This window comes from Heptranchias perlo, unplaced genomic scaffold, assembly GCF_035084215.1.
Source record: "Heptranchias perlo isolate sHepPer1 unplaced genomic scaffold, sHepPer1.hap1 HAP1_SCAFFOLD_494, whole genome shotgun sequence".
Lineage (NCBI taxonomy): Eukaryota > Metazoa > Chordata > Chondrichthyes > Hexanchiformes > Hexanchidae > Heptranchias > Heptranchias perlo.
In genome coordinates, this window is record NW_027139510.1 from 132,319 (window position 1) to 147,216 (window position 14,898).

Consider the following 14,898-nt stretch of genomic DNA (forward strand, 5'->3'; position numbering starts at 1 on the left):
AAAGGGTGGTGAGTGTCTGGAACGAGCTGCCAGAGGCAGTAGTAGAGGCGGGTACAATTTTGTCTTTTAAAAAGCATTTGGACAGTTACATGGGTAAGATGGGTATAGAGGGATATGGGCCAAGTTCAGGCAATTGGGACTAGCTTAGTGGTATAAACTGGGCGACATGGACATGTTGGGCCGAAGGGCCTGTTTCCATGTTGTAAACTTCTATGATTCTATTGAAGCCAAGTCAATCACAAGATTTAAGAGAGAATCAGATAAACACTTGCAGAAAAGTATTAATGGATACATAGAAAGAACAGGGACTTGGGATTAGTCGACTCTCATGCGGAGCTCGCACCAGAACAGGCATGATGGTCTGAATGGTCTCCTTCTGTGCTGTAATATTTGTAATGCCCATATACACCAGGCCCTGCATAACAGTGACTACAACTCGAAAGTAACTCAGTGATTTGAGAGATCCCGAGGGTGCGATACATTCCTATATTTAAATGCAAGCTCTTGAACAATTATAATTGAGGAATGATGTGGCGATGCCGGTGATGGACTGGGGTTGACAATTGTAAACAATTTTACAACACCAACTTGGTGTTGTAAAATTGTTTGCAATTGAGGAATGGAAGATAACTCGGCCCCAATCCTCCTGTTAAACACGATCGCAGTGTGAATGGTGGTTCCCCTGCCTCATCAGCCAGTCTAAACATTCAACAAACGGGAATGCTGCACAAACTTGGAATCAAGTCATGAATAAATCTGCAGGTGAAAAAGCTGCTGGTCAGTCACAGTAATGAACAGAGGAGCTGACAGCACATGATTGGACTGACATGGTTTAGGGGAAAGGTGCTCAGACTGCACTTATCACCCAGACTGGGCCGATTGTTCCACTGAATCCATCTTTGGGTGGAGTCTCTCCGCCCCAGGAATAAACCTGTCAGTGCTGCACAGGGGGTGATGTGAGTGCCTGTGGGCACAGATCAGTGCACTGGTTTTATTTGGTGCACAGTGTATATTACACAGCTATTGATTGCTACATAGTGCTCAAACACTGCCCTTCGGTTCAGGGAGAACACTGGAACAATCCTCACCCCAGGACTGCTCACTAAACACAGAGAGGAGACAGATAACCTCGCCAGCAGTCCGTATTAATATCCTGTTTCACAGGCCATATACACTCACAGATCCTAGTGCCTTTAGTGAGGGTCAGTCACAGTGTGTGCCCCCACAATCGGGACAATACCTGTGTCTCAGTCTCCTCCACAAATTCACTCAAACGCAAGGCAGTGCTCTGTGTTTTTAAATTTCATATATTCCAGAACACCTCCAGATACCATTATTCGAATACTCTCCTCTCGGGATTCGCATCTGCCACAAATTATAACTTGTCCAAAGCACACCCGCCTCCCCTCCCACAGATATCATTCCTGTCCCTCCCAAACTACAATGGCCCCTATATATTACATATAAACTCCTCATTCACCTCTTCAGATCCCTTTGTCGCCTTGCCTCTACCCCACCTCTACAACCTCCTGCAGCCCAAGCTTCCGAATGTGATGGTTATACCCTCCCTAACCCTCCACAACCCACTCACTAAACCCCTCCACCCCTCCACCTCTCTCCCTAACCCTCCACAACCCACTCACTAAACCCCTCCACCTCTCCACCTCTCTCCCTAACCCTCCACAACCCACTCACTAAACCCCTCCACCTCTCCACCTCTCTCCCTAACCCTCCACAACCCACTCACTAAACCCCTCCACCCCTCCACCTCTCTCCCTAACCCTCCACAACCCACTCACTAAACCCCTCCACCCCTCCACCTCTCTCCCTAACCCTCCACAACCCACTCACTAAACCCCTCCACCTCTCTCCCTAACCCTCCACAACTCACTCACTAAACCCCTCCACCTCTCTCCCTAACCCTCCACAACCCACTCACTAAACCCCTCCACCCCTCCACCTCTCTCCCTAACCCTCCACAACCCACTCACTAAACCCCTCCACCTCTCCACCTCTCTCCCTAACCCTCCACAACCCACTCACTAAACCCCTCCACCCCTCCACCTCTCTCCCTAACCCTCCACAACCCACTCCCTAAACCCCTCCACCTCTCTCCCTAACCCTCCGTAAACCACTCTCTAAACCCCTCCACCTCTCCACCTCTCTCCCTAACCCTCCACAACCCACTCACTAAACCCCTCCACCTCTCTCCCTAACCCTCCACAACCCACTCACTAAACCCCTCCACCCCTCCACCTCTCTCCCTAACCCTCCACAACCCACTCACTAAACCCCTCCACCTCTCCACCTCTCTCCCTAACCCTCCACAACCCACTCCCTAAACCCCTCCACCTCTCTCCCTAACCCTCCGTAAACCACTCTCTAAACCCCTCCACCTCTCCACCTCTCTCCCTAACCCTCCACAACCCACTCACTAAACCCCTCCACCTCTCCACCTCTCTCCCTAACCCTCCACAACCCACTCACTAAACCCCTCCACCCCTCCACCTCTCCCCCTAACCCTCCACAACCCACTCACTAAACCCCTCCACCTCTCTCCCTAACCCTCCACAACCCACTCACTAAACCCCTCCACCCCTCCACCTCTCTCCCTAACCCTCCACAACCCACTCACTAAACCCCTCCACCTCTCCACCTCTCTCCCTACCCCCCGTAACCCACTCCCTAAACCCCTCCACCTCTTTCCCTAACCTCCGTAACCCACTCCCGAAACCCCTCCACTTCTCTCCGTACCCTCCGTAACCCACTCTCTAAACCCCTCCATCTCTCTCCCTAACCCACTCCCTAAAACCCTCCACTTCTCCCCCTACCCCCCGTAACCCCTCCACTTCTCTCCCTACCCTCCTTAACCCACTCTGTAAACCTCTCCACCTCTCTCCCTACCTTCCATAACCCACTCCCTAAACCCCTCCACTTCTCTCCCTACCCTCTGTAACTCTCCATAAACCCCTCCATTCCTCTCCCTACCCTCCACTTCTCTCCCTACCCTCTGTAACTCTCCATAAACCCCTCCACTCCTCTCCCTACCCTCTGTAACTCTCCATAAACCCCTCCATTCCTCTCCCGACTCTCTAAATCTCCCGAAACCCCTCCATTTCTCTCCCTACCCTCTGTAACTCCCCCTAAACCCCTCCACCTCTCTCCCTACTCTCTGTAACTCTCCCGAAACCCCTCCACTTCTCTCCCTACCTTCTGTAACTCCCCCTAAACCCCTCCACTTGTCTCCCTACTGTCTATAACTCTCCATAAACACCTCCACTCCTCTCCCTACCCTCTGTAACTCTCCATAAACACCTCCACTCCTCTCCCTACCCTCTGTAACTCCCCCTAAACCCCTCCACTTCTCTCTCTACTCTCTGTAACTCTCCCGAAACCCCTCCACTTCTCTCCCTACTCTCTGTAACTCTCCATAAACCCCTCCACTTCTCTCCCTACTCTCTGTAACTCTCCCGAAACCCCTCCACTTCTCTCCCTACTCTCTAACGTTCCATAAACCCCTCCACTTCTCTCCCTACTCTCTGTAACTCTCCATTCCTCTCCCTACCCTCTGTAACTCTCCATAAACCCCTCCATTCCTCTCCCTACCCTCCACTTCTCTCCCTACCCTCTGTAACTCTCCATAAACCCCTCCACTCCACTCCCTACCCTCTGTAACTCCCCCTAAACCCCTCCACTTCTCTCCCTACCCTCTGGAACTCTCCATAAACCCCTCCACTTCTCTCCCGACTCTCTGGAACTCTCCTGAAACCCCTCCAGTTCTCTCCCTACCCTCTGTAACTCTCCATTCCTCTCCCTACCCTTTGTAATTCTCCATAAGCCCCTTACTTCTCTCCCTACCCTCTGTAACTCTCCATTCCTCTCCCTACCCTCTGTAACTCCCCCTAAACCCCTCCACTCCTCTCCCTACCCTCTGTAACTCTCTCCTCTTTTAAAAACCTCTATAGAACTTGTCATTTATGCCAAACTTTCAGCCACTTTTCCTGATTTTTTACTCCATAGCACAGAATCTGTTTCACTGTCTGGGGGTCCTAGTGCAAGAAAATCAAAAAGTTAGTATGCAGGTGCAGCAGGTGATCAAGAAGGCCAACGGAATGTTGGTTTTTATTGCTCGGGGGATAGAATATAAAAACAGGGAGGTATTGCTGCAGTTATATAAGGTATTGGTGAGACCGCACCTGGAATACTGCATACAGTTTTGGTGTCCATACTTAAGAAAAGACATACTTGCTCTCGAGGCAGTACAAAGAAGGTTCACTCGGCTAATCCCGGGGATGAGGGGGCGGACATATGAGGAGAGGTTGAGTAGATTGGGACTCTACTCATTGGAGTTCAGAAGAATGAGAGGCGATCTTATTGAAACATATAAGATTGTGAAGGGGCTTGATCGGGTGGATGCGGTAAGGATGTTCCCAAGGATGGGTGAAACTAGAACTAGGGGGCATAATCTTAGAATAAGGGGCTGCTCTTTCAAAACTGAGATGAGGAGAAACTTCTTCACTCAGAGGGTGGTAGGTCTGTGGAATTTGCTGCCCCAGGAAGCTGTGGAAGCTACATCATTAAATAAATTTAAAACAGAAATAGACAGTTTCCTAGAAGTAAAGGGAATTAGGGGTTACGGGGAGCGGGCAGGAAATTGGACATGAATTTAGATTTGAGGTTAGGATCAGATCAGCCATGATCTTATTGAATGGCGGAGCAGGCTCGAGGGGCCGATTGGCCTACTCCTGCTCCTATTTCTTATGTTCTTATGTTCTACCTTGGTGCTTTTTAAGACATTAATGGCACTGCACTATTATAAATGAAAGTTGTTGTTGTCGTGTAGTCCAGATCCAAAAATAACCTAGCTCATGGTAAAGTGCTTTCTAAAAATATATAAGAGGCCAATTATGGGAATAGAAAGTATCACTTTGTACCCAGGCTAAACTGTCAAGATTTATGACTTAAAATAATTCACTGAAGTAAAAACAAACAGGGTCACACAGAATACAATATACAGCAATTTACACTCCACAAACTGGATGGGTTGTTTTGACAGTCTGATGTTCTTGCAGTTTCTCTTGACAAGTTGCTGCAGAGAGACACCCTGGTGATACATATCCAAGAGCTGTTTATAAAGCATTATATATGCCTTCCATACAAATAATGGTAAAGGTCGATAGTAAACTGAAAGCATCCAGAAAGTTCCAGAGTTGTAAGGATGTTTTTCCTTTGAAGTTGTGACAGTCAGATGTTAAATGTCTTCAGGTCTGGGTAGATGACAGGATAACAGCCTGTCAGAGCCAGCCATCTCCTCATGCCACACTGCTTGTTTTCACCACAATCAGAAATAAGCTGTATCCATTAGCATTTTATTTAAACTGCTGCCCCATCAAAGAGAATCGTTTATCAGCTAATTCATAGACACAGACCTGCCTAACTCTCACGGCCCCCATTTTTGAATCCTAGCTATTTAAACTAAACAAAACCAAAGACAGAAATTCCCATATTTTGTCTCAGTCTCATCTCAAGTTGGAGCACAGCCTGCAATCTGACATCTGGTGAAGTCAGTTTACATTCTGTTCACATGGCGGTGCTAAATGGTGCAAGGTATGAGTAGTTTGGCAGCGGAGTTGCCTATACTCGGAGGTACTGCACACCTTGAATATTGAGATAGTGACTGGCAATAGTGCGTTGGGTTTTTGGGTCTTTCACACATTACGGGGGAGGGGGAGGAGATGTGTTTGGGGGTCTCATTTTACGGGGAGGGGGGAGGAGATGTGTTTGGGTCTCTCATTTTACGGGGAGGGGGGAGGAGATGTGTTTGGGTCTCTCATTTTACGGGGAGGGGGGAGGAGATGTGTTTGGGTCTCTCATTTTACGGGGAGGGGGGAGGAGATGTGTTTGGGGGTCTCATTTTACGGGGAGGGGGGAGGAGATGTGTTTGGGGGTCTCATTTTACGGGGAGGGGGGAGGAGATGTGTTTGGGTCTCTCATTTTACGGGGAGGGGGGAGTAGATGTGTTTGGGTCTCTCATTTTACGGGGAGGGGGGAGGAGATGTGTTTGGGTCTCTCATTTTACGGGGAGGGGGGAGGAGATGTGTTTGGGTCTCTCATTTTACGGGGAGGGGGGAGGAGATGTGTTTGGGTCTCTCATTTTACGGGGAGGGGGGAGGAGATGTGTTTGGGGGTCTCATTTTACGGGGAGGGGGGAGGAGATGTGTTTGGGGGTCTCATTTTACGGGGAGGGGGAGGAGATGTGTTTGGGGGTCTCTCATTTTACGGGGAGGGGGGAGGAGATGTGTTTGGGTCTCTCGTTTTACGGGGAGGGGGGAGGAGATGTGTTTGGGTCTCTCATTTTACGGGGAGGGGGGAGATGTGTTTGGGTCTCTCATTTTACGGGGAGGGGGGAGGAGATGTGTTTGGGTCTCTCATTTTACGGGGAGGGGGGAGGAGATGTGTTTGGGTCTCATTTTACGGGGAGGGGGGAGGAGATGTGTTTGGGGGTCTCATTTTACGGGGAGGGGGGAGGAGATGTGTTTGGGTCTCTCATTTTACGGGGAGGGGGGAGGAGATGTGTTTGGGGGTCTCATTTTACGGGGAGGGGGGAGGAGATGTGTTTGGGGGTCTCATTTTACGGGGAGGGGGGAGGAGATGTGTTTGGGTCTCATTTTACAGGGAGGGGGGAGGAGATGTGTTTGGGTCTCTCGTTTTACGGGGAGGGGGGAGGAGATGTGTTTGGGTCTCTCATTTTACGGGGAGGGGGGAGGAGATGTGTTTGGGTCTCTCGTTTTACGGGGAGGGGGGAGGAGATGTGTTTGGGTCTCTCATTTTACGGGGAGGGGGGAGGAGATGTGTTTGGGGGTCTCATTTTACGGGGAGGGGGGAGGAGATGTGTTTGGGTCTCTCGTTTTACGGGGAGTGGGGAGGAGATGTGTTTGGGTCTCTCGTTTTACGGGGAGGGGGGAGGAGATGTGTTTGGGGGTCTCATTTTACGGGGAGGGGGGAGTAGATGTGTTTGGGTCTCTCGTTTTACGGGGAGGGGGGAGGAGATGTGTTTGGGTCTCTCATTTTACGGGGGGGGGGGGGGAGTAGATGTGTTTGGGTCTCTCATTTTACGGGGGGGGGGGGAGTAGATGTGTTTGGGTCTCTCATTTTACGGGGAGGGGGGAGGAGATGTGTTTGGGTCTCTCGTTTTACGGGGAGGGGGGAGGAGATGTGTTTGGGGGTCTCATTTTACGGGGAGGGGGGAGTAGATGTGTTTGGGTCTCTCGTTTTACGGGGAGGGGGGAGTAGATGTGTTTGGGTCTCTCATTTTACGGGGGGGGGGAGTAGATGTGTTTGGGTCTCTCATTTTACGGGGAGGGGGGAGTAGATGTGTTTGGGGGTCTCATTTTACGGGGAGGGGGGAGGAGATGTGTTTGGGTCTCTCATTTTACGGGGAGGGGGGAGGAGATGTGTTTGGGGGTCTCATTTTACGGGGAGGGGGGAGGAGATGTGTTTGGGTCTCTCGTTTTACGGGGGGGGGGAGTAGATGTGTTTGGGTCTCTCATTTTACGGGGAGGGGGGAGTAGATGTGTTTGGGGGTCTCATTTTACGGGGAGGGGGGAGGAGATGTGTTTGGGTCTCTCACACATTATTCTACAGACGGTGCCACCTGCTCAGTGGTGGCTCTGCGAGGCCCTTTCGTATCAGCTGCCGTTGTCCGAGGAGGGGTTTGGGGATGGGGTGTGGGGTTGTCCGAACATCCTTCCACATTCTAAGCAGCAGCAGTGTTCTCCAGACTCAGCAGTGTGCAGAGCAGTTCCTCCAAGGTCAGAGGTGCCTGTGGTCAGCACTCTTTCAGGTGTCGGACACTGTCCTGATCAAGGTGACCACTAAGAGCACTCTAATACAGGGATGTCCAAACCACTGCCTGTGACTACAGGCAGCCCCCAAAACACATTAATTCAGCCCAGTGCTATTTGTGCTGATATTTCTGAACGGCTGGTTTATCCTGTTTCAATTTAGTGAGTCTGGAGGTATGGAACGGGCCATTTTTAATTGCTGTGCCTTCATTGCCCTCAATACATCTTAACCCCGTTACTATCAGTAACTTGAGGCACACAAGAACTAATGCAACATGGAGTTAAACTTTATGTGGCCCCCCCAACAGGCACCCACAAAGAGACATCCCTGATATATAATCAGGTGCTTCCAGCTTCAGCCAGGGCCCAGGATAGTGACCAGGAGGATAGTGCCCCCCACAAGACATTATCCAACACCACATCCTCACCCACTTACTGGTTATCTTACCACACACACCATCAGCAGCTGTTACTTATACTCCACAACAATCCACAAACTACTGCCAAGTACAAAGGAGAAAGCCGCAGTGAGATAGGAACATAGGAACAGGAGTAGGCCATTCAGCCCCTCGTGCCTGCTCCGCCATTTGATAAGATCATGGCTGATCTGTGATCTAACTCCATATACCTGGCTCAGGATTTACACAGGGGAGGTGTGTTTGGGTAACAGTAATGGTTATACTCCAACCGTGGGTCCGGGAAGGGGGGGGGGATCGTGGGGTTGGAATTGTGGATCGTGGGTCAGTGGGAGAGGGTCGTGGGTAAGTGGGGGTGGGTCACGGGGGGGGGACGGTGACAGCTGATCGCGGTGAGGGAGGCCGATCGCGACAGGTTTGCTTGAGGGGCCGGGGGAAATCATTCCTGCTCCTCCTGGCCCACAAGCAGTGCTGGAAAGTCGCTTTCCTGCTGGATCCGGCCGTTCTCGGCTCTCTTCAGCTGTTGGATTTCCCGAGCCCTGGGAAAAACGGCCTGCAGCCTTTAAATGCAAAAGTCAGTTAAAATTTGGGGTAGGCAGCCACATTAAAATATTGAAATAACCAACTTGCCTCTGGAGAACAGGTCAGTCGCCCGTCTTCCAACCCAGCTTTATTAAAAGCGGAAGAGGCTGGGGTTGGGTTTCTGACTTTTGAAATTTTACCCCACCTCCCGCCCCTCTTGGAGGGTTACAATCCCCCCCTCGATGTCAGACCAGCATTTTGATAGCAGAGAGGCATTGAGGGGTCGAGAGAGGTGACGGAGAGGCGGAGCTGGGTGTCATCATCGTACACGTGGGAGCTGAACCCACCGTCTTCATTCACATCAGCCAATTGGATCCAATCAAATTCCAGAAGTTTCCAGCGGACTGGATACAGGCAGCACCATACAAAGACCACCCGTGAGATGGATCCATTCGCCAGTGAGCTGAGAGTCTCTCCGCTTCAGTGAATTGATAATGGAGATTAACATGAGATGTGATTAAGATCCAGGAGTCCGCCTGCCCACTTCAGCGAATGGATTCGAGGAGCCTTTAAATAGCAAGTGGGGAAGGAAGGATATCGTACGCACAAGAGTTAGGGGCAAGGATCAGAATTCATGTGTGCAATCGAATCAGTGGGTCGGATGTGAGGAAGATCTTTGCGTTGAGCCAGAGAGCGTTAAGAAACCTGAAACTTGACGCAACTTCAGGATAAAGCAGCTACTGCTCCCAGCACAATGAACATGGATCAGTTGGAATATTTAACAGAAGGTGGAGGGATACAAACTCAGGCCTGAGCTAGCGGAGAGATGGTCTGAGAAGATTCTGTGCCTCTTTCTAAAGTAACAAGGCTCTCTTCATTTTCATATTCTACCAGGAGTCAAGATCTTCATTAGTTTTAAAAACAGTGATCTCTTCAGTGAAGAGACCCCACCATCAAAAATCCACAGCATAGGCTGAGAAAGTGTGCAGCAGCTCCACTATCTGTGGCATACAACGGCACAGGCTACTGGGAGTCAGAAACATGGATATCTGAACCGTGTCCCCCAGTGCCAACACCTACACTGTGTGCTGTGAAAAGGAATGGTGCGTCACAGCTCACTGCAGTGGCCTGTACCTTTCTTGGTTCCCGATCCAAATTCCCTTGGGCATCAACATAAAATAAAACCATCCTTGGTACGAGTAAAAGCATTTGGCTGCACTGATGGTTTCAGCCGTGGAGAGAGAACACCACCTGGTATCCCTAGTGCCAGCCCACAGTCCCCAATAGATTTACACAGATTCAAACATTAACCCACAACCCGATTTTATTCATCTGAAAATACTCGACGATCAGCAATGGACCTTCCGATATGAGGATTTGGATATTTACTGTAAAAAGGAGAGAGCCAATAAGGTGTATTGCATCTGGGGACAGCTGTCAGGAACGTGCGCGTGTTTCTGGACAGGTTTAGCCCAGCCCTAGATACAGACAGGGACAGACTGGGCCGGGATTCTGGACACGTCTGGGGACAGATGTGGGATTGTGAGTGCATTTCTGGACAGGTCTAGCCCAGCCCTCGAGATGGACAGGGACAGACTGGGCTGAGATTCTGGACACATCTGGGGACAGCTGTCAGGAACGTGCGCGTGTTTCTGGACAGGTCTAGCCCAGCCCTAGATACAGACAGGGACAGACTGGGCTGGGATTCTGGACACGTCTGGGGACAGCTGTGGGATTGTGAGTGCATTTCTGGACAGGTCTAGCCCAGCCCTAGATACAGACACGGACAGACTGGGCCGGGATTCTGGACACATCTGGGGACAGCTGTGATTGTGAGTGCATTTCTGGACAGGTTTAGCCCAGCCCTCGAGATGGACAGGGTTGGACTGAGCTGGGATTCTGGACACATCTGGCGTCAGCTGCCAGGGCTGAGTGTGTTCTAGGACAGGTATATACACTGTCTCTCCGGGCTAGGCTGGGACTGTGGATACGTCTGGAGTAGTGGTTTTCAGACCCCCTGCAAATGCCAACACAGACTCCTGGGGACCCCCTGTGTAACTTTCGAAAAACCATGTCATCTATCCAAAGTACAACTGTGCTAACATTGCAGAAAATATATACAACAAAATAAACCAGTGGGGTGAAGTCAACAAACACAGAAATCTATGCCCTTCCGGAATCCCCTCAGACGCAATAAAAAGCCAATAGTAGGAACTGAAAATCTTACACATTTACCACAGTTAATAATTTAGCTTTTCCTTCAGGACATGAGACACTACAGGACTACTGATTTAAATGTCGATATAACGAAATGCCCAATTCGGGGGCAAATAACTCCATTTAAAACCCAAGTAATGTACACCCAGGTCAACTGAATGAGGGGAAATCACATGATAATGGGCTGATTAAAAAAAAAGAGAAAACCAGCATCTTGTTCCACAGTGATTTAATCAAGAGTCTAGTTCCGTCATTCACAGACTGGAGCGAGCAAGCACGCTGCACAGTGTGGGCTATCGATGCAGCCTCCGCAACAGACTAAATCAATGCACACAGCAAGCTCCAATTCCTGTGCAAATGGCTGACCTACTGTAAAAGACTTTCTGCTTTTAAAGTATTACAAAAGGTTCAACAGTTTTATAAACTTTAATAATGGGCAGTCTAAATATACTAGAGTCTCAAAAAGCAGTGCCTGCAGGGAAAGAGAATATCAATAGCTGCTGGGGAATAAAGCAACAAGACCTTGAGCAAACTCAAGGACACCCAACGCACCTGATAATCCGAAACCACATACCTCATTAAAACAACACAACCCATAAATACAGGGCACGTACACACACCTACCAACTCCCAGTAATTACACTGATCTCTAAAAGCACGTCCGCACAGACATGGAGGAAGATTTTGATAGGTGCCACACACAACAGATTATGTTGTAATATTCACATACTACATCATCTTAACCTGACCAGTCCCTAGAAATGCTGCATTTAACTAGTCATTGAGTGTTCTATTTGCACTGGGGTGAGGGGTTGCAGTGTTAGGATTTTCTTACTGGGATGAATAGCACTCCGTATTCCATAGTTAATCAGTAAAAGCTCCACCCGATCCCAATCCAACCAGAAGAACAGAGGCACATTGTGGAGTAATGTATAAGGAGCTTTTACTCTCTACTTAACCCGTGCACTTGACCTGGGAGTGTTTAACGGGATAGAGTAGAAGGAGTTTTAGTCTGTATCTAACCCGTGCTGTACCTGCCCAGAGAGTGTTTGATGGGACAGTGTAGAGGGAGCTTTACTCTGTATCTAACCCGTGCTGTACCTGCCCTGGGAGTGTTTGATGGGACAGTGTAGAGGGAGCTTTACCCTGTATCTAACCCGTGCTATACCTGCCCTGGGAGTGTTTGATGGGACAGTGTGGAGGGAGCTTTACTCTGTATCTAACCCGTGCTGTACCTGCCCAGAGAGTGTTTGATGGGACAGTGTAGAGGGAGCTTTACTCTGTATCTAACCCGTGCTGTACCTGCCCTGGGAGTGTTTGATGGGACAGTGTAGAGGGAGCTTTACTCTGTATCTCACCCGTGCTGTACCTGCTCTGGGAGTGTTTGATGGGACAGTGTAGAGGGAGCTTTACTCTGTATCTAACCCGTGCTGTACCTGCCCTGGGAGTGGGTTAGTTAACATTGGAAAAGATTCCAACCTCCAAATATTTTAACTTTGATTTGAACATTTAAGAAGAAACAAGAGAATATACCAGACCATGCCATGTACAAATCTCTCCCGTTCAAAGCCCAATATAAGTAGTGTATTATACAGTGATCTGATTTTACAATACAGAACCTGAGCAGGTATTTTTATTCTCGACACTCAGCTTGGAGAGATTAGATTCACTTTCAGAAACAAAGTAAAAAGAGCGACACCACAACAATAAAAGATTTCCGAGTTTCTAATAAAACAATCGGCCAAACAGATAGCAACTGTACGGAGAGAGAAGAAATAAAGATAGGAATTGCTCTGTGAGCATCCTGCATTAGAGGTGTGTGGAACGCACTCAGTACGGCCCCACAAAACAGGCATGGGCTCAGGTCCCAGAAAAACAGACAGCAGCCAAGATATTCCATAGGGAAATGCTCACCTGACTGGACACTTCAACATTCCTGTAGGGATACAAGTGGAAACAAAATAAACTCAAATACTGGGTCCTCTGAGACTGTCTGCTGAGGGGGGAAAAGGCCAAGTTAATTTAATCTCAGTGATAATGGTTTGAATTTTACAAAGGGCTGTTGGTAGGTGAGGTAGCACTGTCAGTTTAACTAGTGTTTGTACGTTACATGTTACTGAACAGACTGCTTTAATTCACAAATTAACTCATTTGCAACATCCATTCCATACGGTCTCAGAGATAAACGTGGAGCCAGATGCATGGCTGAGAGAGTGATTTTAGACAATAGCTTTTTAATACAGATCCTCATCTCTCAAAGCAGAGAGAAGATAAACTGAACACAAATTCTCAATTTGCACCAGCACCTTAAAGGGGTACAGTTGTTCTCTGCAACAAGATGGCAACTTGTATTGAAACAGATCACAAAACCAGACACATCTATAAAACCACAACTCATCACAGGCCAAGGACTCAGTGCTACGTTACAGTGCCATTTTAGCATCATTCAAGGGCAGAATCCTCTCCATTTACACTATCAAAACAATGAAACAGATTCAAATCAATTTAGACACTTTGTTTTAAAAACACGCGCCATTATGTGAAGGCAGCTGCTGATGTTTGCGATAACAGGGTCAGGTTACAGGGTGGCCAAACACTCAAATCAAAGCTTTTCAACAAACTGCAACTTATACAAACAGCCAGCTTGTGCAGAGAGAAGCTGACAACTAACCACAGAAGGAGAAACTCATTTCCTTTCAGGCCTGCAGGGTTCCCCAGAAGTTTGTAGTTCAAAATATATCTATTAAAAGCTGAAGCACTCGCTCCCTCCCAAGGCAGATACTGTCTGCCACAACACTCCATCCACATGGAAAGGTTGAGGCGAATAGCATCGATGCATTTAAGAGGAAGCTAGATAAGTACATGAGGAAGAAAGAAATAGAAGGATATGCTGATTGGGTGAGATGAAGTAAGGTGGGAGGAGGCTCGTGTGGAGCCTAAACACCGGCACAGACCAGTTGGGCCGAATGGCCTGTTTCTGTGCTGTAAATTCTATGGAAGGTCATGTGTCCAAGTCGCACTCCAGGACTCGAGCACATAGGCTGACACTCCAGCGCAGTACAGGTGTGCTGCACTGTCGGAAGTACCATTTTAGGATGAGACATTAAACCGAGGCCCCATCTGCCCTCTCAGATTGATGTAAAAGATCCTATGGTCCTATTTTGAAGAGTAGGGGTGTTCTCCCTGGCGTTCAGGCCAATATTTATCCCACAACCAACATCACCAAAACAGAGCATATTGTCATTATCACATTGCTGTTTGTGGGACCTTGCTGTGCACAGATTGGCTGCTGCGTTTCCTACATTTCGAAAATACTTCATTGGCTGTAAAATGCTTTGTGACGTCCTGAGGTCGTGAAAGGCGCTATATAAATGCCAGTCTTTTGTTTCTTTCTTTCCCTTTGACTCAGTGTCACTCTTTTGTTTTATTACGCTCCTGTGAAACGCCTTGGGGTATTTTACTACGTTAAAAGTGCTTTATAAATGCAAGTTGGTGTTGTACAGCAACATTTCATTGTGTAATACATATCGTACAGAGGAAATCCAAGAGCACAGCAACACAATCAGATAATACGGCACAGACTGTACAGCAACACCCCATCGAGCAACAGAAACCGGACAAGCTTCAGACACGGGTACAAAAAAAAACAAACAAAAAGGTGTGTTCAGGATCCGCAGCCCTTCTCACACTGACGTCACCACACCAGCGGCTCTCAATCACACGCCCCCTAACTGGGGGAGCAGGGAGACTGTTCAACTGCATCTTACCAGCAGCGACCTCTCCTGGTCAAAATAATTCTAAAAACAGGGAGGATGAAAATACAAAGTGACCCTGGGGTAGCCTAACATAACAATGCAAGCTCCCAGCAGGGAAATAAAATCAAAGATAGAAATTCAGGG

The 14,898-nt window shown here is 48.6% G+C and overlaps 1 protein-coding gene across 1 annotated transcript in view; it reads right to left on the reverse strand.

Annotated features, from left to right (window-relative positions):
• chid1 (chitinase domain containing 1) overlaps positions 1 to 14,898 on the reverse strand; it is an 85,966-nt gene that overhangs the window by 48,984 nt on the left and 22,084 nt on the right. The gene's annotated exons all lie outside the window — the stretch shown is intronic.